We start from the raw sequence: 21,773 nt of genomic DNA, 5'->3' as shown, positions 1-21,773 counted from the left end.
TTTGAATCCAAATTGGAGTATATGAACGTACTTCAAGTAGAGAGTGACACATGTTCGAAATAATATTTAAGATTTTTATTTATATATATGGGATAATCGATCCGAGTCATAATACAATTAACCATTAAGAAAAGCTTATATATTTAACTTGGATGGTCGTTGTTGGACAGAATATAAGTCACATGTTTGTTCAAAGCGAACTTTATTCTGGTGGCATATTTGCATACACTTATCTTGACTTAGATGTAAAACTCTCATTTTTTATCGTGGGATTCTTGACTCTGACATGGAGTTCTCGATCCTTTTTCTGTTGTATATGTATTTTTGAAGAACTCATTCAACACTGCTTGATATGAGCAAGACAACTGTAAGGCCCCGTAAAAATTTTACTCAAAAACCCGAAATCCGGTAGTGCCAAGTTAAGAATATGTGTTAGGAATTCATAAAATTCTTCGCGACGAGCAAGTTCGCCGCGGCTCAGACCTTTTGGGTGATCTATGCATTAAAAAGTTAAGGAAAAATGTTTTTTAGAAGTGCGCATTTCTGCGGCCCATTATGCGGCCACATAATAACAATAAGGGTTACATATCTGCTGCAGAGTGGGTCAGTATGTTGGCCAATTTGAGGAAAACTATGCGGCCAATTATGGGATCGCATAATCGATATGCGCGCTGCATAGTTGCTGCATAGCCTCCTTGGGATTTTTGTATAGGGCAGTTCTGCGGTGCATTATGCGACCGTAGAACAGGTATGCGGACTGCATATTGGTCGCATACCCGGGCAGCGTATCCAGGTCTTGAGGGCCACTTTTGCGGTCCCTTGTGCGGGCCGCATATCAGTTATGCGGTCGCATATGCGACCGGAGATTGAGTCGGGACTCATATTTTCTAACTTTTAAAACCCGAACCCGTTCCGTTAAAATCACCCCATTTGACCCTCTTGAGCTAATTTCTACTACATTTAGAGTGAGAGCAAGAGTTCTAGAGGGAAAAAGTGATCCTCACCAAGACTCTACTCAATCCTTGCCCAAATCCTTGAAGATTATCAAGTAATTTACTAGGCCTTCATCCTAAGAGGTAAGAACTTGTGCCCTAACCTTTGATTTCGAAATTCCTACTAAAATAAGTAATTAACAAATGGGTTCTTGGGTATAAGGGTTGATTGTCTTACATGCATATATGATAAAAAGGGCATGGGGAGATTGTGAGCTAAAAATATAACAAATGGGGTGTAGGATGATAGAATCTTTTACAAAAGACCTTAATATTCATAATGCACACTTAGTACTTAAGAGTATGCTCAAGTGAGCCAGAATCTTGATTATCTCTCTAATTTTTGGATCAACTTGTAATTCTCATAAAATAGATTGAGGTGGCTAAGAGTTCTGGAATCATTGTAAGAATTTAAGAAAAAGCTCCATTGAGGTATGTATGGATAACCCTCTTCTTCTTAGCGTTGAACTCTTGGTGTCCGAATAGTTGGCATGAGTTCCGAATTGGTCATATTAGACGGATTGTATTAATGTGTTGGGTTGACAGATTTTTGTTGCAAAATTGTTCTATGTGTTTACCCTGAAATCATGCTAGTTGGAAATGTGATTATGTTCTCCAAGTTTTCTTTTCTTTCCTTATGTGCACATGCCGTATGTGATAGCACTTATCAACGTGGATGGTGAAGCTATATGAACGAATAAATAAGGGGAAGACTTGAACTATAAAAATGTATCCAAGTGCCAAGCAATTATTAATAAAGAGGTGTGTTGTGCCATGTAATGGAAAAATGGAAAGAAATGTGAACTAAAGAAAATTGAAAGAGGTTATGTCCTAAGTGAGATGGCTTAGCCGATCGGGCCGAGATCGGACGCCATGCTGTACACATGGTGGCATTTACATTGGATTTCTGATTATTATTGTGGATTTGGATATGTCTCACTTTGGATGGCTTAGCCGGTCGGGCCGAGACCGGACTCCGTGTAAAAATCACGGTGGCATTATGGGTTATAGCACTTGGCACTAAAGAATATTAACCTAAAGAAATGGAAAGACTTAACCGGAACTATGTGAACCTTATTTGGTGTTTCCTTGTAATCCTGTGAAGTATTTGTTGATGTTATAACTGCCTACTATGTATTCACTGTTCATCCTATTAAGAATTGTGTTTGCCTTACATACTAGTACTATTCGACAGTACTAACGTCCCTTTTGCCGGAGGCGCTACATATTTGAATGGATGTAGGTGGTTCCGTTGCTGATAGCACCGATCGCAGATAATGGTGCTCTCTTCCTCTCTTCATAGCAGTCTTGGTGAGCCCCCATTTCTCCCAGGGGTTTTGTAGTTCTTCTTTTGTACAAATTTTCATATTTTGAGGTATAGCCAGGGCCTTGTTGCCGGCATGGTCATTTTGGTCTTTTGTATCCTTAGAGGCTCCGTAGACGTTTATGTGGGTCATGTATGGGTGCCTGGATGGTCATAGGATCACGGTGTATTTTGAAACTTTTCTCCAATAGATTGTCAACTGTATGTACTTTTGGAAACTTAACTATGGCATGTCGTATTTAAGTAAAAATTTAACTAGCAGCGTTTATGCATTTATATAACAACTCTCTCTCTCCCGTTTTTAGTTTAATAATTGGTGATGCATTCCGTCTTCGGGTATTGAGTGAGTCGGGTAGGAAAGGCTGGTAGGCTTGCTCGACCGGGTTCGCTTGGTTGCGCGCCGGTCGCGCTCCCCGAGGATTGGGGCGTGACAACAACTAACTGAGTTGAGATGGTAAATAATGTCGAAATACTCTTAGGAATTCTATCTCCCAAGGTAATCAATTGTTTGTATCACTTCTTATAATGTCAGGTCAAATTGAATAATCTTCAAGTATAAGTAATCTCCCTAGTGTTTGAGTTTTGAGGTATGAGAACTCAAACACTGGAATCATAATTTGGCAGTCCGCAGTTTAATAGTCCCCGGTAAGGCTGTTTGGTGGGCCGGTCTGGGACCGGGACCGGACCGGGCTCGCGGTCCTAACGGGCTAAACGGTCCCGGCGGGCCGGTCCCTAAATGGGTAGGAAGCCCGTGACGGGCCGGTCGCGTACACGAGGCCCACGAGACCGGGACCGCTAAGCCCGGGACCGGCAGGCGGTCCTGGGCCGGTTCAACCGGGCCTAACGGTCCTAACGGGCTCCAACGGCTATTTTTTTAAAAAAAAATTTTTTTTTTTAAAAAATAGCCAACGGTTAGATTTTAAAATCTAGCCGTAGCCTTTAATTTTCAACCGTTTGGAACTTTAAAAAATAGCCATTTGGCCCCCAAACTTTATATAATTACACTTTTCCCCATATTCTCAACTATAAATACCCCCTCATTCTTTCATTTTTACTCACCAATTCATCAATTCTATCTCAATCTCTCTCAATCTATATCTAATTTTCTCTTCTATAATTGCTTATTTTATTATTGGCAATTTCGTGAAAAATTGTGAAGTTGGTGAAATTGAGTATTCAAGTCTTCAAGTCTTCAACGATTTTTTCAATTTTCAAGAAGTTGTTCGGCGTAAACTCGTTCCAACTCTTAACTTTTAAGAATATATTTTTGTGTGTTTAGTTTGCATAATTGTAATTAATATGGCATTTTCTTTGAAAAAAATGTTTGGTGGTAAGGGAAAAGCTAAATTGGTGAAAGTAGTCTCCAACCTACTACCTTCCCCCGGCTCCCCGACACCAGACCTATTTACCCGTCCTGCTGCTCCTATTATTATTTGATAATGATAACCCTTGTTTTCAATTTTCCGATAGTGAATTTTTGCCATAATGTTGCACAAGGTGAACAATTAAATGAAGAAAGTTATTGAATGTATTTATCCAATCAAACTATCTTAGAAATAATGAGGAAAATGAGGATGTAGATGAAACCCAACCGGATTTAGATGATTCACCTACTAGTCCTTGTAATACCAACTGATGCCCGCCCGACCACCTGTAGCGGTACGGGTAGTTTGGCTAGGCACATACAAAACACACCCTAGAGATAAAGTTAAATATTTACAAATGAAAGCTCAGCAAGAGGGACAAGTGTAGATACTGCGTTAACCCTAGTACAGGTTCAAATCTAGTTCAACCAGGAATTAACACAGTGACCGGTGGTTTTTATATTACGATCCTAATTAAAGATCGTGAAGAATTAAGCAAAGATGGTTACTGTTATATTACCATAACATACATATATTACTACAACAAATTATATAATGGAATATATATACATAACATACAATATATACTACAAGAAAATTACATAAGGGAATATATATACATAACATACAATATATACTACAACAAATTATATAGTGGAATATATATACATAACATACAATATATACTACAAGAAAATATATAAGGGAATATATATACATAACATACAATATATACTACAAGAAAATACATAAGGGAATATATATACATAACATACAATATATACTACAAGAAAATATATAAGGGAATATATATACATAACATACAATATATACTACACTATACTAGTATACTATATATATTATATTTACATGAAGAAGTAGTACTATATATACTACAAAACAAGATTTTTCAAAATGAGGGCCCCACCCCCAATGACCACCAACGGTCATATTAATTGCACAAATAGCCGTTTTTTTTTTAAAATTTACAAAACTAACCTTCTCTAACACTATAAGTACCCCCCTCCCTCTTCTTCATTTCAATACTCAATACTCATTTCTCAATCTAAATTTCTCTCAATCTCCAATTTTCAAGACTTCAAGTCAGTCTCAATTTTCAAGTTAAATCATGCCTCGTTCGGAAAGAGTGCGCTTATTTGTGTCGCAATACTATGAAGTGCTTGAAGAAAATGAAGAAGGCCAAATATTAAAGTGCAAGAACTGTGGAAGAGTCTTAAATTTTCGTTCAGGGTGTACCACAGGCATTTTAAGGAGGCATATAAAGTATTGTGTTGAGGGTATTTATCCGCAAATTCGTCTTTAAGATTTTTCAACAATTTGTGTTATTTTAAAATTATTAGACGTATTTATGCTTCATGTTGTACTTTATTATTAATTTATTATGCATGCCAATTTAGTTTTACTATTGATTTGTTATTTTACATTTTCGTCAAACACTTTAATAATTAGATTTCTATATTATATATACCACATATATTTATATAGCCATGCATAAGGGCAATTTATATATATACATACACATATGGTTTACAAGAAATTGCCCTAAATAAAAAAAATTAAGAAAAAAAGCCCGGAAATAAAAAAAGCCCGTTAGGCCCGCTAAGCCCACGAGCCTGGCCCATTTAGCCCAGGACCATATGGGCTTAGGCCCGTCACGGGCTGGTCCTACCCGTTGAGCCCACGAAGCCCGGGACCGCGAAGCCTGGGACCGCCAGAGCCCGGGACCGCTAAGCCCAGGCCCGTTTAGCCCGGCCCGTTTAGCCCATTTAGGCCCGGGCCCGGGACCACATACAGCCTTAGTCCCCGGTAGGATAGTTAGTTTCGATATTGATGGACTTTCAAATGGTCCGGTTCCAACATAGGGAATGTACCGGAGCTCTTTTTATCAAATATTTTGTATTCTGGCCGGGAACTACGTAGGTTCCAATATGTTGTCGAGGATCATGTCATATCTTGATTTGAGCCATTCATACTAACTTTGATGAGTTTTCGATTTAAAGCCTTATTACTGGAGTAATTTTCACTGCTTTCTTTATAAATTTCTCGCATCATATATTTTGTTTGCTTGGTCCATGTAGCATTTTAGCTTTTGGAGCCTTGAATATTCTCAAATATAATTCTCCTTCAACAAAGCAGTACGGGATGAGACGCACGCAGAGTTATCGAGAACATGCTTGTCTTTCGGTAAAGTCCCATTCTGCAAGTAATAAATGAATTTATTATGCCAATTTCAAATTAAATTAGTCAGGCTTACCTCATTTTCATTCTAATTGATGATAGATCAGGGATCGCCTAAATAAGAGATGGCTCGATCCCGAGACTGTTTGATCCGGAAACGATATTTCTCAATAAGAGCCCGGAGTTGCTTTCGGAGTCAGTGATATCAGCAGTAGATCTGAGACTAGCACATCCGGCTCGATTTTCTTGGGCTGCATAGTTTTCTTGGATTTGATCAATTGTTAAATTAATATTTTTGCTCTGAGCCCCCCAGCTAATTCAAGCCCTGTAGCATATGCTTCATACTCGGCTTTGTTGTTAGTTTCCCTGATAGGCGTTAAGCATTGTCCCTAACTCGAAAATTTTAGTACTTGTAGACCTAATTGTGTAGAATTTCCAGATCCCGAGAATTATCCCAAAAATAACATATACTTTTTTTTAGCTTCGGGTAATATGTTCGAGCTAAGATTAATCATGAAATCTGCTAAACTTGTGATTTTATAGTCGTACGTGGCTGATAAATAATACCATATTCACTAAGTTCGACTACTCATTTAGCTAGCCTTCCTGGCAGTTCATGTTTATGCAAAATATTGCGTAATGAAAATATAGTGACTACGGGAATTGAATGACATTGAAAATAAAGCCTTAGATTTAGGGCAGCTACAATTAATGCCAACTTATCAAAATGTAGATATGTAGTTTCCGTATCTAAAAGCATTTTATAATAGATAGGAGAATGTGTACCTTTATCTTCTTGAATTAAAATTGCATTTACCGAAACATCCAAGACAATTTGGTGTACCAGCAATCATTTTTCTCCTCGGAATTTTGAAAGTAATGATGCGTTGTTGTTAGCTAGCAAGTCCGAATGATTCAACTTTTCGGACTAAACCGATCTTTCGAAGTTCTGTAACTTTATCTTTTATTATTTGACTCTAGTTTCTTCTTTTGATTGGCAAATTTCGGCCATGATGAAAGTTTAAACTGAAAACAAACAAATATTAACAAAAATTATTACTATCTTTGGATGAATTTTGTTTGAGTTCCCGGTAACGGAACCAAACTGTTTAACCCAAAAAATAGTTTTCAAGGTCAAAGCAATAATTTTATATGATGGGCCACAAGCAACCGATTCAATCCGAAAGATATAAAGTTTCGTTAATGCAACGTGATAGAGAAGTGAAAAATAAATTTAATGACAGATAATATAATAAAAATAAAGCAAAGAAGAAAGAATTCTTATTAAATGATCCTTGATAGGATAATGAGACGAACAGAGCTTGAAGGGCCGAACTATGGCTAACTTGGGAGCAATATGCTATAAATTACAATATATAGAATTGTAGAGAAGAAAATTAGATTCTCCAGATGGTGGTAAAAGTATGTCTATTTATAGGGCTAAATCTAAGTAACTATTCTCCTTGAATTATGGGTCCATTATGAGCATTTACTCAATCCATCTGTTACTTTTGGAAGACTTGTATCAGCTGTGTAAATGCTGGAATTCCGTAACTGATGAGTTAATTCCGTAACTTATGAGTTAATTCCGTAACTGTTGAGTCCATCCCGTGCCTGTTGAGTCAATCCCGTACCTATTGAGTCAATATCGTGCATGTTGAGTCACTCTTGTAATTGTTCGCCTTGTTCTGACCGTTACAATCATTTATTGCACTTATTGTACCTTACATAATTGATTTGTAACTGATGGTGTAATGATGGTAAATCCCATATGATCCGGGATTAATTGATTCTTTCATCATTTGTAATTATGAGATATTCTTCCGTACCTGATCCGGGCTATTTTATGATGATCAGTTCCGAGGCTAACAGGCACGGTACGAGTATGTTCGGTCCTGAAGGTGTTTCACATATCATCTTTACATGATATTCTTCACTTTTCTCCGAACTTAGCTGACACGTGTCGCCATTTAATAGACACACGTAGCAAGTCTATTTTTTACTAATACAAATCCGAGTCCAAATCTAATATGGACTAATCCAATAAATTTCAAATGGCTACTGGCTACAGCCATTTTATTAAACTTCTTTCTAGGGAAAGTATCAGAAAATATTAGTAGCATATAAAGAACCTCTTCGTAGAAAACATTATTGTTGCAATAAAATATAATTAAGCTTTTAGGAGTATCGACTAAAGGTGTACAGTCTATAGGAGTATAGAAGATGGAGGGTTGTGATATTAATACCAACTTACCAAGTGGAAGTTGGTATGTTTGCAAATAATAAGTTGTTCAAATCACCCCCAATATTGACCATCAATAACATAATTACCATCTCTGACGAACTTTCTTCTCATCTCGGCCTGTATACATTGAGAATGTAGTTGTATTTGGTTGTATTTGACTTTATTTATCGATGTTGTTGCTTTTAATACAGTGTATGATTGAACTATTTAATAATTGTATTCTGATTTTCACACATTAAATGCATTTTTCTAGCTTGTATCCAATCTCAAATAGGTCGTATTGATTGTATCCAAAATACAGTCACTATGTACGAACGACTACAGTTAATACCATTTTTATCAAAGTCGTATTAATTGATACAATCATTATACGCAAACAAATACAGTTAATACAATTTTTCGATCAAAACTGTATTCATTGATGCAGCCTAGCAACAGATTGATACAGTGAAATTTGAGTTTGGTTATATGCATTTGATACAACAAAAATGACACATTAGCTACGAATGATAATTAGGCACACTGTTGCTACGTGGAGTAATTAGCTATCAAACTATAGTCATTTTTTAAAGTTCCCTTGGGTTAAGGCCAATGAGTGCGAGTTGCAGGCTTAACGAGGTGACAATTTAGTTAAAATATCATGGTATAGCCAGTTTTCACATTGGTCAATGAAAAATAGCCAGCGTTTATCAAGTCAATGAAAAATAGCCACTATTTTGCTGCAACAGGGACCGGTCCAGTATAATATACGGGAGTTCTGGTGCATTTGTGTACGAACTCCAGCATATTATGCTGGACCGGTATACTTTGCTAACTCCTGTAAAATTTGCGGGAGACTGGAGCACCAGTGCTCCAAACTCCAGTATATTATACTGGAAAATTATACTTGCTGGAACTCCCGTAAAATTTGCGGGCGTATTTTTCCGGATTTTGAACAGTGTTTTCGCTCAGATTTAAAGTGGCTAAATTTCGATGACTTTTGAAACTTGACTATTTTTCAACGACCAGTGATAAATCTAGTTATTTTTGAATTTCTCCCGACAATTTATGTTGTAGGCCCACTTGCAAATCGAGTCCAAGCCCAAATTGGAACTTTTTTAAAGCAAATATCATGAATAATTTTCCAGATAAAAAGTTCACATGGATAATGAGTTCACTAATCACTCCTCTTTATACATGGTGTGGTTGAGTAAAAGTTCATATAGGACATCATTGCCCTTCAAATAATCTTTTGTTGGTCTGAACGTGTACATCTAAACTATATATTACGTATTGTACTCTTATCACTAGATCAAAAGTGTAGAAGTAATGGAGTAGATAAATTCGCTCGAGGCAAGTTTCAATCCCGTAAGTTAAGAGTTGTACTGACTCTCTTCAACTTCTCAATATATACAATAATTAAAGATATATTTTAGTAAACTTATTAGTTACTATACGACAAATAGTACAGTAGATCCAAACATTGCATCAACAATACAATACCGTGCAAAATGATACATTATGAAACGAACAACCCGAACAGACTGTTAATATATTATTCTTTTCCCTTTGATTTCTCAGCCAAAAGGAAATCATATTCATCTTTCATACTCTGATATTTTTCAGTCAATTTTCTAAAAGTCTCTTTCTTCTCTTCTGAAATTTCCTTTTTTTCCAATTGAAGCTTCATCTCTTCTTTCTTTTTCTTTAGATCATTGATAACTTTTATTTTCTCATCATGCTCTTTTTGTAGTTTTGCAAGCTCTGACTTCTTCTTTTTACCTGCATATGTACCAATATTACAAGAAATATTTATGAATTTCAGTTTTATAACATTCTTTTACGAGTCTTGGCCTAAAAATAGAAGCTAACTTTTTATTAGTCAATTTCAAATTAAGTCTATATAAGCATTTCAATAGGTCAAGCAATTTTCGTGGTTCAAACTAAATATATTGCTACTTTTTTTTTATTTTGGTAATAATACATTGCTACTTCGTTAATATTATGTTTGGACTTTTAGCCACTTAATTGCGCGCACCTTGGCAAAATCCACTAGATACCGATCGACTATTCCCACGAGCACATGTACCGGATAATTTTGAAATTTAGAGTTGTGTTTGGACATAAATTTCAGTTTGGGTGTTTTTGAAGTTTTGTGAGTGAAAATTTTGAAAATTTTTTTTTTGGAGTTTTTAAAATTTTCGAAAATTTCCAAAATGCATCTTCAAGTGAAAATTGAAAATTTTATGAACAAACGCTGATTTCGAAAAAAGGTGAAATTTTTTGGAAAAAAGGGGAAAAATTATGTCCAAACGGGCCCCATGATCCTTGATTTGATAAACTCTCATTTCTATTCTACTTTTTTTATCAATAAAAGAAATTTGGATGGAAGATAAAAAGAAATCATACAGAATATACATACCTGAAAAACTGAATGAACTGTTGCCGTCCTCCATAATTTCAAATTAGTTTCTGCCAGTATTGAAAATCGTGTCGATATTAGGAATTCTCTTTCTATTTTGCTTTAAACAAACTTAAAAAGTAAATAAAAGATAATATAATTATGTATTTTCATGTCTGTATCAGATTTTCATGAAATTATTCCTTTTATTTGCTGCTAAGTTTGCATTAAAAAAGGCAATGTATAATTCCCATGAAACGTAAACTATTATGACAAAATAACTATGTTCTAAAAAAAAACATGGGAGTTTGTAACTAAAAAAAAATAAACTAATTCCAAATTTGCCAGAATACTCACAAATATATGAAGTTAATCACGCTAAATATTCATAAGTTGGTCACGCAAACACTACACTAAATGACTTACATGTATTTATGGAAGGTAGTAGGTAGCTTGTGAAATTACATGACGTGTGCGCAAGTTAATTCCGACACCAGGGTTATAGAAACATATTTTTTTTAAAAAATAAAAAAAAAGGAACTTACTTTTGGTGTCAACTTTTTTAGCCACCTTGTGTTCCAATTTTACAGACTCAAACTATCAAGTATCAACTATGAGAATCCTTTTATAAGTCAATTGGTCACAAGTTTGGACAATTCTACGTAAAGAATACGACAATTCTATGTATAAAAATAAAACGATAAATAAATAGAGTAGGTTTTCCAAAGTGATGAGTCTTGTTCTATACGCTTTTCTATGTTCAATACTTCAATTTAACTAAATTTCAGAGTTAAATCAGTACTCCATCTATTAGCTAGTAATTATATGGAAAAAAAATGCTTAGATATTTGTATTTCCTTTCGTTTTCACCCGATGTCCGGTACTCGCATTGAAGTCCGACTAAATTTGAATTCACAAGTAAAGGAAGAAGAGTTGAGGAATGTTGATGAGATTTGAACCTAACACCTACATGCTATTGGATAATATCACCGGCATTACGTTACAAGACCAATCTCACAAGAAATGATAGTAATTATTTAGGAAACAATGGAGTAACTTAAAGGGTAAAAAAAATATTTGTTAGAAAAATAGTAACAATTATGTCTCAATCACAAGCAGGGGTCGAGATATAAATTATCCATATCTATCTTGCTCTATTTCGACCTTTTTAATTATAATTTTAGAAGTGTAACACGTGTTAAAATGTATGCGTTAATGTATTTAATATTGTGAGGATTTTAATATTGTGAGGATTCTTTATAGATAGGCAAGTTTTATGCTGGTCGTTAACCTACCACAACCTTCTCTTTTATAGGTTTAGAACTGACAACATGAGCAAGCTCGCGTGAAGTTACGAACAAAGATTTGATGAAAAACCCAAAAGAAAAAAACTGATTTATTTGTTTTATTTTATGTACAATTACAGAAAATCTTCCTTTGGATGGAAACAATATCCATGTCGTAGATTTCAGTACAAAGATTTTCTCTGCCATAGCCATGAAAATGTTGAAGTCCTGTGACTCATCATAATGTGTAATGGGAATAAGAATATCACAGTTCAGTGCTATGGACAAATTTTGCATATTTCCAAAGAACGATTCCAACAACAACAATAATAACAAACTTAGTAGTATAATTCCGTAGGTAGGGTCTGGAAAGGGTATTACATATGCTACTCTTCCCTCGTGAAGGTAGATGGGTTGTTTCCAATAGATCCTCGGTTCAAGAAAGGAGGAAAAAATAGCATTACTGAAAAGAAAATACAGTACTCAGTAAAGAAGCCATGAAAAGAGATATACTAGCAACAACAAGATAATAGGAAACAGGAGAAAAAGAAACAGCAGGTGATAATAGAAATCTAACACAAAGAATTACGAGACTATTACTACTACTACTACTACAGTCCAAAAGAAGAATCTTCGATTACTTCCTAACTGACAGCCCTAATTCTCGATCTCCACGCTCTCCTATCCATGGTCATAATAAATTAAGCACTATGTTTGTGCGTATGCATAAATATATAATATTATCATCGCGCGATAAGATGACTGAGACACCATCATACATAGCCATAGGTTATATGTTCGAGTTTTGAGAATGAAGAATCTTTCGAGAGGAACTACTTTATCTCATCTGTGGAGTCATCCGATTCGAATCTAAATCAACCTGGTGTACTTCATATGCCTGATATATATATATATATATATATATATATATATATATATATATATATATATATATATATATATATATATAGTGTTCAATAAACTCTTGGACAAAAATAGATAAAATATAAAGTTCTGATAAATGAAATGAAAGCTATAAACTCCTATAAACAAAGTTCAATGTCTACCAATAGGCAATAGTGGTCCAAAACCTTATAAGATTGTGGTCCAAGTCAATCAGGGTAGGAATAAAACCAAATTATTATTAATTGCTTCAGGTTCGAAGCAAAAAATCTAATTAAAAAGATATTGAGAAACATGATTCAAATATGCGGCTAATTATTTGTCATAAAGCAAGCCTTTGAAAGAAAGAAAAAGAAAAAGTGAAAAGTGAATAGTTTTTCAAATTTAAGAAAAAAACGGGTTTCCCACCCAAAAAAAAAAAATTACTACATTCCCAACACATAGCTTAGTTTATTCTATTTAGCCTAATTAAATTTTGGACCAACATAGTCATAATTTATTAATTGACTTAGCTTATTTCTAACCATTTAAATTTGATTTAATCCGCCCATTTATAATGTAATTGTCACCGCGATGCATTTTTTATTTTTCATATTGTTCTTTATAGAAAGAAAGCGGATAATATTGCTAAATTCTGTTACGTTAAAGCGAGATATAAAATTTAATAAATTGAAATCACTTTCAATCGGTCTTTTCGCAATGGGGTCAGTAGATAAACAATTAAAGTTATTGTTTTATAATGTCTGTCCACCTAAAAGAGAAATTAATTAAAAATTTAAATCTCTCTTCGTCTGATCAGAAATAAACAAGTAATTAAAGAGCACGTGACCTTTCTGAAACACTTAACACAATGGCGTTTCAAACGATTTCTTTTTTTCATAATCAAGCAATCGCTAGGAACTAATTACACACGATTTAAAATTCGATGGATAATAAACAAATCGTCCTTCAATTTTTCATTTAAATACCAAGTTGCTTTTTGTGATATGATTTGAACCCGTGATATGCAACTAAGCCTAAATCATGATATGCAACTAAGCCTAAATCAAACTGTACGATTCAAGTGATAGGGCAACCCAATGCACAGAGCATCTCGCATTCACGCAACGGGGGAGAGCCGGATATAATGTAGACACGGCTTAAAGTTTGATGAATAATACACAGATCGCCCTTCAATTAAATACCAAGCTCTTGTTTCGCAATATGATTCGAACCCGTGACATGCAAACTAAGCCTAAATCAAAGTGCACGATTCAAGTGATAGGGCAGGCCGGTGAATAAAGTATCCTGCATTCACGCAGGGTCCGAAGAAAGGCCGCATCCCAAGGGTGTAATATAAACAGCCTATTCTATAACAAGTATTAGTAGCTGCTTCCATAGCTCGAACTCATAATTAAGAGGTCACACGAAAATAATTTTACTGTTGCTCCAAGGCTCACGATTCAAGTGATGTTCGCACAAAAAATTCTTTGATATGGTGTGTGTTTAAATGACCAATAAATATATCTTACGCAGATCTTAAAGGTGCGCCGGTCTAAACCAAAAAAAAAACGACAATATCACAAATTCCTTTTTTCTATTATCTACCCAATTATTCTTTTTTGCTCAAACATGTTAGGTTGCAACTCACTTGATTACATGTGAAAAAGTTTCTATACGTTCAAGTTCAGATGCCCCACAAAAATATTTGTCTCAATTATTGCCCCCCCCCCCCCCCGTGATTTTACTAAATTAAGAACTTCCACTTAATTAAAAAGACAACCGAATATTCCTCTTCTCCCAAAAGAATATCCTATGAACCGATTCAAGTCCATTTTTAACTCTAAAAATTTCTTGACTTGAGGTTTAAAATGAACTTATGCCACATATATTGGAAAATAACTCTACACAAGGTTTTTATGGCTCGGCTTCATAAATTCTTTCTTTCTGTGACGACCCAACCCGTCGTCTCATGTATTACAGCCCCGTTTCCCCCATTTACTGCTTCTTCATGTTTCATTATCAGCAACGAGTGAGTTATAGTTGAATTGAATTGGTTTGGATAGGAAATGAGACACTTAGTCTCTTTAAGGAAGGCTTAAGTTGGAAAGGTCAACCGGACGTTAACTTATGGATTAGAAGGCTCGGATGTGATTTTCGGTGATTCGGTTAGCTTCGGGGGATGATTAGTGACTTGGGAGTGGGATCGGAATTGATTTTGGAGGCCCGGTGTACAATTAGGCTTGAATTGGCGAGGTTAGTATTTTGGCGAATTCCGGTGGATGGGTGAGAATTTGATCCGGGGGTCGGAATGGAATTCCGAGAGTTGCTGTAGCTTCGTTAAGTGATTTTGGATATGTGTGCAAATTTTCAGGTCTTTCGGACATCGTTTGGTCGGGTTTTTGATCGAAAGTGCATTTCGGAAGTTCTTGAAGAACTTAGGCTTGAATCCGATGTGAATTGATTAGTGTTGTTAGGTGTGTTTTGATGATTGGAGCAAGTTCGTATGATGTATTAGGATATGTTGGTGCCTTTGGCTGAGGTCCGGGGGCCTCGGGGTGAATTCGGGTGGTTAAACGGAGAATTCGAAGTTTGTTGCATGTTTAAAGTTTGCTGGTTCTGTCATTTCCGCATCTGCGGAAAAGGGACCGCATAAGCGGTTCCGCAGATGCGGCGTATTGGTCGCAGAAACGGTCCTTGAGGGACCAGGATTTTCTGCAGAAGCGGACGTGGATCCGCAAATGCGGCGACCGCAGAAGCGGTTCTAGACCACATAAGCGGTCCGGGGGAATTTAAGGGAGATCGCAGAAGCGATCGTTTGGTCGCATACGCGGTGACCGCAGGTGCGGCATATTAACCGCAGAAGCGGAAAAAGGTCTGGGTTAAAGTGAACAGTGGTTCACGAATTGGAAAGAGAAGAAAAATATTTTGGACTTCGGCTTAGGCGGTTTCTTGGGCGATTTTGAAGAGAATTCGAAGGGGCTTCATCAGGTATGAACTATTGGACTCGGATTATGTTTATACAGTGTAAAATCATGGATTGAACACTGAAATTTAAGGGATTAAATGCTAAAAATGGAGGTTAGTGCTTGAAACTTAAGAGAGCTTAAATTGATGATTTGAGGGGTCAAATGGACTCCGATTCTTGTGAGTTTGATATGTATAGACTCGTGGCGAGATAAGGATCGTTTTGATGTAAAGTTTTCTGGATTTCGAGAAGTGGGCCCGGGGCTCGGGTTTTGCTAATTTCGCGATTTTCGATATTTTTCGAGTCTTTTCGATTGGGTTATGTTTCTTTGGCACATTGTAACGTATTCGTTGTGGTTTTGGCCAGATTCGACGCACGAGGAGATCGATTCGAGAGGAAAGGGCATTGCGAGCTAGTCTTCTGCCAGCTAGAGGTGAGTAATAGATGTAGATGATGACCTGAGGGTTTGAAACCCCGGTATATCACATTGTGACGCTATATTGAGGCGAGACACGTACTCTATGACGAGTGCGGGGTCGATTGTGACTGGGGATTGTGACCTACTCCGTTCCGATTGATGTTCGTACTGTGTTCTTGACTAGAAATTGTTTGGTAATCATCCTACTTGGATTTTATGAATATGTTTGGGGCTTTGTGCCTATCATTTGCATCCTTCAGGGATCCTTATCACTTCTTCCATGATGCTTAGCATATTTCATGATATCAGTCATGAGTTAAACACTGCCTTGAAATGTTTAGTAAATAAATAAAGGTTTAAACAGTTAGCTCTATAATTCCTAATAATTGAAATTGAAAATGAACAATTTGACTGTGCCCGAGTGGCTTGCATGCATATATATATCTGGACTGAGTGTGGATCGGGCTGCACGCCGCAGCGAATGCTACGATGATATTGCGCTTGGGCTGTAGGAGCCCCTCCGGAGTCTGAACCCCCACAGTGAGCGCGGGTACCCAAATGGATTGGGCTGCGCGCCGCAGCGTTCATGTGCATTGCATTGCATTCATGCATTTATACCTATTTGTCTTACTTGTCCTGGTATTGTTGTTGTTCCACCGTTTTATGTGCTGAATCGCTGATTATAGCTTTATATTGTAATATTTCGGAATTTCTTACTTTCAGACATTATATATGTTTATTACTCACTGAGTTGGAAGTATTCACTTTACTCCCTGCACCTCGCGTGCAGTTGCAGGTATCGTTCACCCGGTAGCGGGTTATTAGCGGATTGAAGGTATTGTTATTGTAGCTGAGCAAGGTGACCGCCAGCGTTCGCGGCACCGGATGTTGTCTTTGTTTTCCAGAAATTTTACTTGTATATATTTATTGGCCTGTAGTTGTGTTAAGGCTTCCTTAGATGCTCGTGACTTGTGACACCCCGGTCGGGTAGTAATTAACAATTTCTAATGCCATTAAGTTGTATCTTCTATTCATTTATGTTTAATAATTGTTAGTGAAAGGATTTGGGTTAGTTGGCTGGCCTTGTCTTCACGAGAGGCGCCATCACGACCGGGTATGGGAATTGGGTCGTGACACTTTCATTTATCAATAGAGACGTGTAGGTTTTCATGGCTCGAGCTCATGAATCTTTTCTTTCATTTATCAATAGAGCTATAATCGGCTACATTTGTAACCCGAAAATGACAATTGAAAGTCAGAAAAAAAAGAAGTAGAAAATGACACCAGGTAACCAATCTAAAGGTATCCACTCTAAAGATATGTTATTTAAGTATTAGCCAGTGCGTCCTGAATTTCAGTTTTTCAGTTTAATTTTTCAGGACAAATATCCTGAGTTGTCCTGAAGTTAAGAATTTTAGTTTAAATCTCGAGATAAAAATAAGTACTATCTAATCTTTAAATAGCATCCCTGAGAATGGCTATATGTGCACTTGCCCCAAAAAGAAATACTGTAATAGTAATAAAGTAAAAGTCAGCCGAGTATTTCTTCTTTTTACGCATAGGAAGAGTAAAGCAAGAAGAATTGATCGATCTAATTTTCCTCTTCTCTTGTTATAGTTACTATAGTTAATATAAAATGTGGACTTCAGAGCCAAAAATATGACCTCCACTAGGGCAGATAACGTTATGTACAAAGTACAAAATTATATAATAAAAAGGCGAAATACATAAACAGCCCCTTTAAGTTGTCCACAACGGTCAAACAGCCACTTCAACAGACTCGTTTATCATTTAGACACTTCAAGTGATTATTAAGTGCATCAAAGAAACATATGTTGCTGATGTGGCATATACGTGTTTGCTAACAAAATTTTAAGCGCGTGAAGTCGTTTTCTGCCTAATTTTGTTTTCTTAAAAAAATCAAAAACCTCATAGCAGCTAACTGAACTAAGTCCACCATGAAACCACCGTAGAGTTAAGGAAATCAGCCATTAAAGCTCGAACTAAACCAGCGTAAACCATCAGAAACTGCCATATTTCACCATAAAACTCTACTGCTTGTAACCTTCAGAGCTTCGCCTAGTTTCGTTGACTCAAAATCAGTCCCAGACATAGCTGAAAGAAACAGCAAAAATGCAGCAACAAGAGCAAACCACCAAAAAAAATTCTCAGTAGTCCTGTCACCCTCATCTCCACCATAAGAACATAATTTTGTCCCTCTTTCGTCTTCATCGGCAAATAATTTTAAGGTCAATTTAATACCAAAAATAACAAACTAGAGAAAAAAAGTGATGTAAGCTCATTCATAATCAAGAAAATAATGGAGAGAGAGAAGAGTGAAGAGTGAAGATTCCAGTAGAATCGATTTTTAACTTTGCTTGAAGAACAAATTTTCCGGCGATACAGGTCGCATAAAAGGAGCTTTTCCGGCGAGGTCCGTTAATAATCACTTACTGGGTTCTCTATTTGGCTATTCTCAGATTGTTTTATGTTAATATGTTGGGTGGATTTGTGAAAAGGAAATGGGGATTGAATGAGAGAAGAAGAAGAAGATGAAAGGGAAAGGGGGGGGGGGGTAGGAAGGTGGCGTTGGTTTTGATAAAAGTAAAGAAAAAGGGTTTCTTTTTATGTATTTTCATTTTTGTTAATTTTTTATTACAAATTACACGTGTTATTTTTTAATTTGCTCATTTGACACATCACTGGCAAACGTAACTCACGCATATTGTCTTCTGCACTCGGGGGTTTATTTGATACACTTAATAATCACTTGAACTTGAAGTGTCTAAATGATAAATGTGTCTGTTGAAGTGGTTGTTTGACCGTTGTGGACAACTTAGAGGGGCTATTTATGTATTTCGCCTAATAAAAACATAAATGTATGGGCACAATAGTACAACAGGCGTATAGAGAACAAAATAGGGTAGCAGATCAATTAGCAAAAGCAGGCAGCAGTTTTGGAAGCAACTCTATGATACGAGTTTTTGAGGCAACACCAGTTTTTGTTGAAAAAGTTTTTGAAGCTGACAAGCAAGGCCAAGGGGTAACGACTGCACGCTCAATATCTACAACGGAATGCACAATAGAAGATCAAAATACTGTTTCGATCTGGAGGAATAGCAATGCATTTCACAATGGAAACCCTGCTGCAGATCAACCATTATCAACTTTAGTATGTTGTTGTGATGATAGTTCCGTTAGGAATACCACAAATAACTTAGATATTACTAATAATAGTTTAGTTTGTAATATGGTGCAACCTGCGCACCTCTCTCTCTGTACGCCTATGCTTTAATTAATGCAAATTATCTTTTGAACCAAAAAAAAACCTTAGTTTATTCTATTTCGACTCAGTCCATCTTAGCCTGATTAAATTTTGGACAGACATAATTATAATTCGTTAATTGACTTATCTTATTTCTAACCATTCAAACTTGATTTAATCCGCCCATTTGTAATGTAATTGTCACCACGATGCATTTTTTATTTTCATATTTTTCTTTACAGATAGAAAGCGGATAACATTGCTCAATTCTGCCATAGTAAAGCGAGATTTAAAATTTAATAAATTGAAGTCACTTTCAATCGGTCTTTTCGCAATGGGGTCAGAGGTTAAACAATTAACGTTATTGTTTTATAATAGTCTGTCCACCTAAAAGAGAAATTAATTGATAATTAAAATATATGCAGTACATTAACTGTTAGAATTTAAATCTATCTTCGTCTGATCAGAAGTAAACAAGAGATTAAAGAGCACGTGACGTTTCTGAAACACTTAACACAATGGCGTTTCAAGCAATTTTTTTAAAATAATCAAACAATCGCTAAAAAATAATTACACACGGCTTAAAATTCGATGGATAATAAACAAATCGCCCTACAAGTTTTTATTTAAATACCAAGCTTTTGTTTCCCAATATGATCGAACTCGTGACATGCAAAGCATAAATCAAAGTACACGATCCAACTGATCTTTCACACAAAAAAAATTTGATATATCTTATTTTGCAGATTTAAAGGTGCGCCGATCTAAACAAAATAAAGGACAATATCACAAATTTTCTATTATCTACCCGATTAATAACGAACAAAGATCACTTTTAATCCCGGTCGAAATTATTAACTTTCAATAACTCTCTCTATATATATAACTATTATTTTGAGAGCGACCATGCAATGCCATTTTCTCGTTAATAACAGCACGTATAACCATTTCCCTTGGTATTTTTCTTTTTTGCTCACACATGTCGGGGTGCAACTCACTTGATTACATGTGAAAAAGTTTCTATACGTTCAAGTTCAGATGCCCCACAAAAATATTTGTCTCAATTAATCTCCCCCCCCCCCCCCAGATTTTACTGAATTAAGAACACTTAATTAGAGACAAACGAATATTCCTCTTGTCCCAAGATAATATCCTATGAATTAATTCAACTCCATTTTTTTAAATCCAAAAATTTGTTGACATAAGGTTCAAAATAACTTTATGCCACATATAAAAATAACTCTACACAAGTGTAGTTTTTTATGACTCGGCCTCATAAATCCTTTCTTTTATTATTTATAAATAGAGCCGTGTAGGTTTTCATGGCTCGAGCTATGAATCCTTTCTTTCATTTATCAATAGAGCCCTAATCGACTACATTTGTAACCCGAAAATGACACGTGGAAGTCAGAAAAAAGAAAGTAGAAATGATACCAGGTAGCCACTCTAAAGATCTGCTATTTAAGAATTAGCCAGTGCGTCCTGGATTTCAGTTTTTTAGTTTAATTTTTCATGACAAAAATGTCCTGAGTTGTCCTGAAGTTAAGAATTCTAGTTCAAATCTCGGGACAAAAATAAATACTGACTAATCTTTAAATACAATCCCTGAAAATGGCTATATGTGCACTTGCCCCAAAAAGAAATAACAGTAACAAAGTAAAAGTCAGCCGAGCCTTTCTTCTTTTTACGCCTAGGAAGAGTAAAGCAAGAAGAATTGATCGATCTAATTTTCCTCTTCTCTTGTTATAGTTACTATAGTTAATCTAAAATGTGGACTTTAGAGCCAAATATGACCTCAACTAGGGCAGATAACGTTATGTACAAAGTACAAAACTATATAATAAAACATAAATGTACGGGGCACGTGATTTCGTGGAAGAACTCAAATTTCTATGATTACTTATCTATTATCTAGGACTAAACACCATATAAAATCAAGAGACAAAGAAACAGGAATATCTACCCTGAGGATCTCCACCAACTCCAATTGAGGGTCCCAAAATAATAGAAATTAGGAAATAAAAGAACATCAATTCAATCACTTTATGATATATCAATTTAATAAACAAATCCTGCTTAGACTCTTTAATGTTAGTGAGAAGACAAAATTATTCTAGTAGTTATTTAGGGGCAAAAGGATCAAAATTTGGGTGCACATGTACATAATAGATTAAATGGAAAGCATGCCAAAACAGAAGGGGGCATCAATACCCATAAAAACAAAAGGGCAAAGACACATTTAAGTATGAATAAGGCTATATAGGATTTGAAAGTGAAAGTGGAGGGGGGGGGGGGGGGGGGGGGGAGGGGTACCCCCTCTCTGATACCATTCAAATTTTGTGCCAGTAGCCATGTGATAGTATGGCCCTTCAACCCTCATGTCCAACTAAGAGAAACCACAAAATGAGACAAAAGAGTCCCCCCCTAAAGTAGCCTTTGATAGCACAAAA

Source organism: Nicotiana attenuata, unplaced genomic scaffold (assembly GCF_001879085.1).
Source record: "Nicotiana attenuata strain UT unplaced genomic scaffold, NIATTr2, whole genome shotgun sequence".
NCBI lineage: Eukaryota > Viridiplantae > Streptophyta > Magnoliopsida > Solanales > Solanaceae > Nicotiana > Nicotiana attenuata.
The sequence above is the reverse complement of the archived record's forward strand: the minus strand, read 5'-3'. Positions refer to the sequence as shown.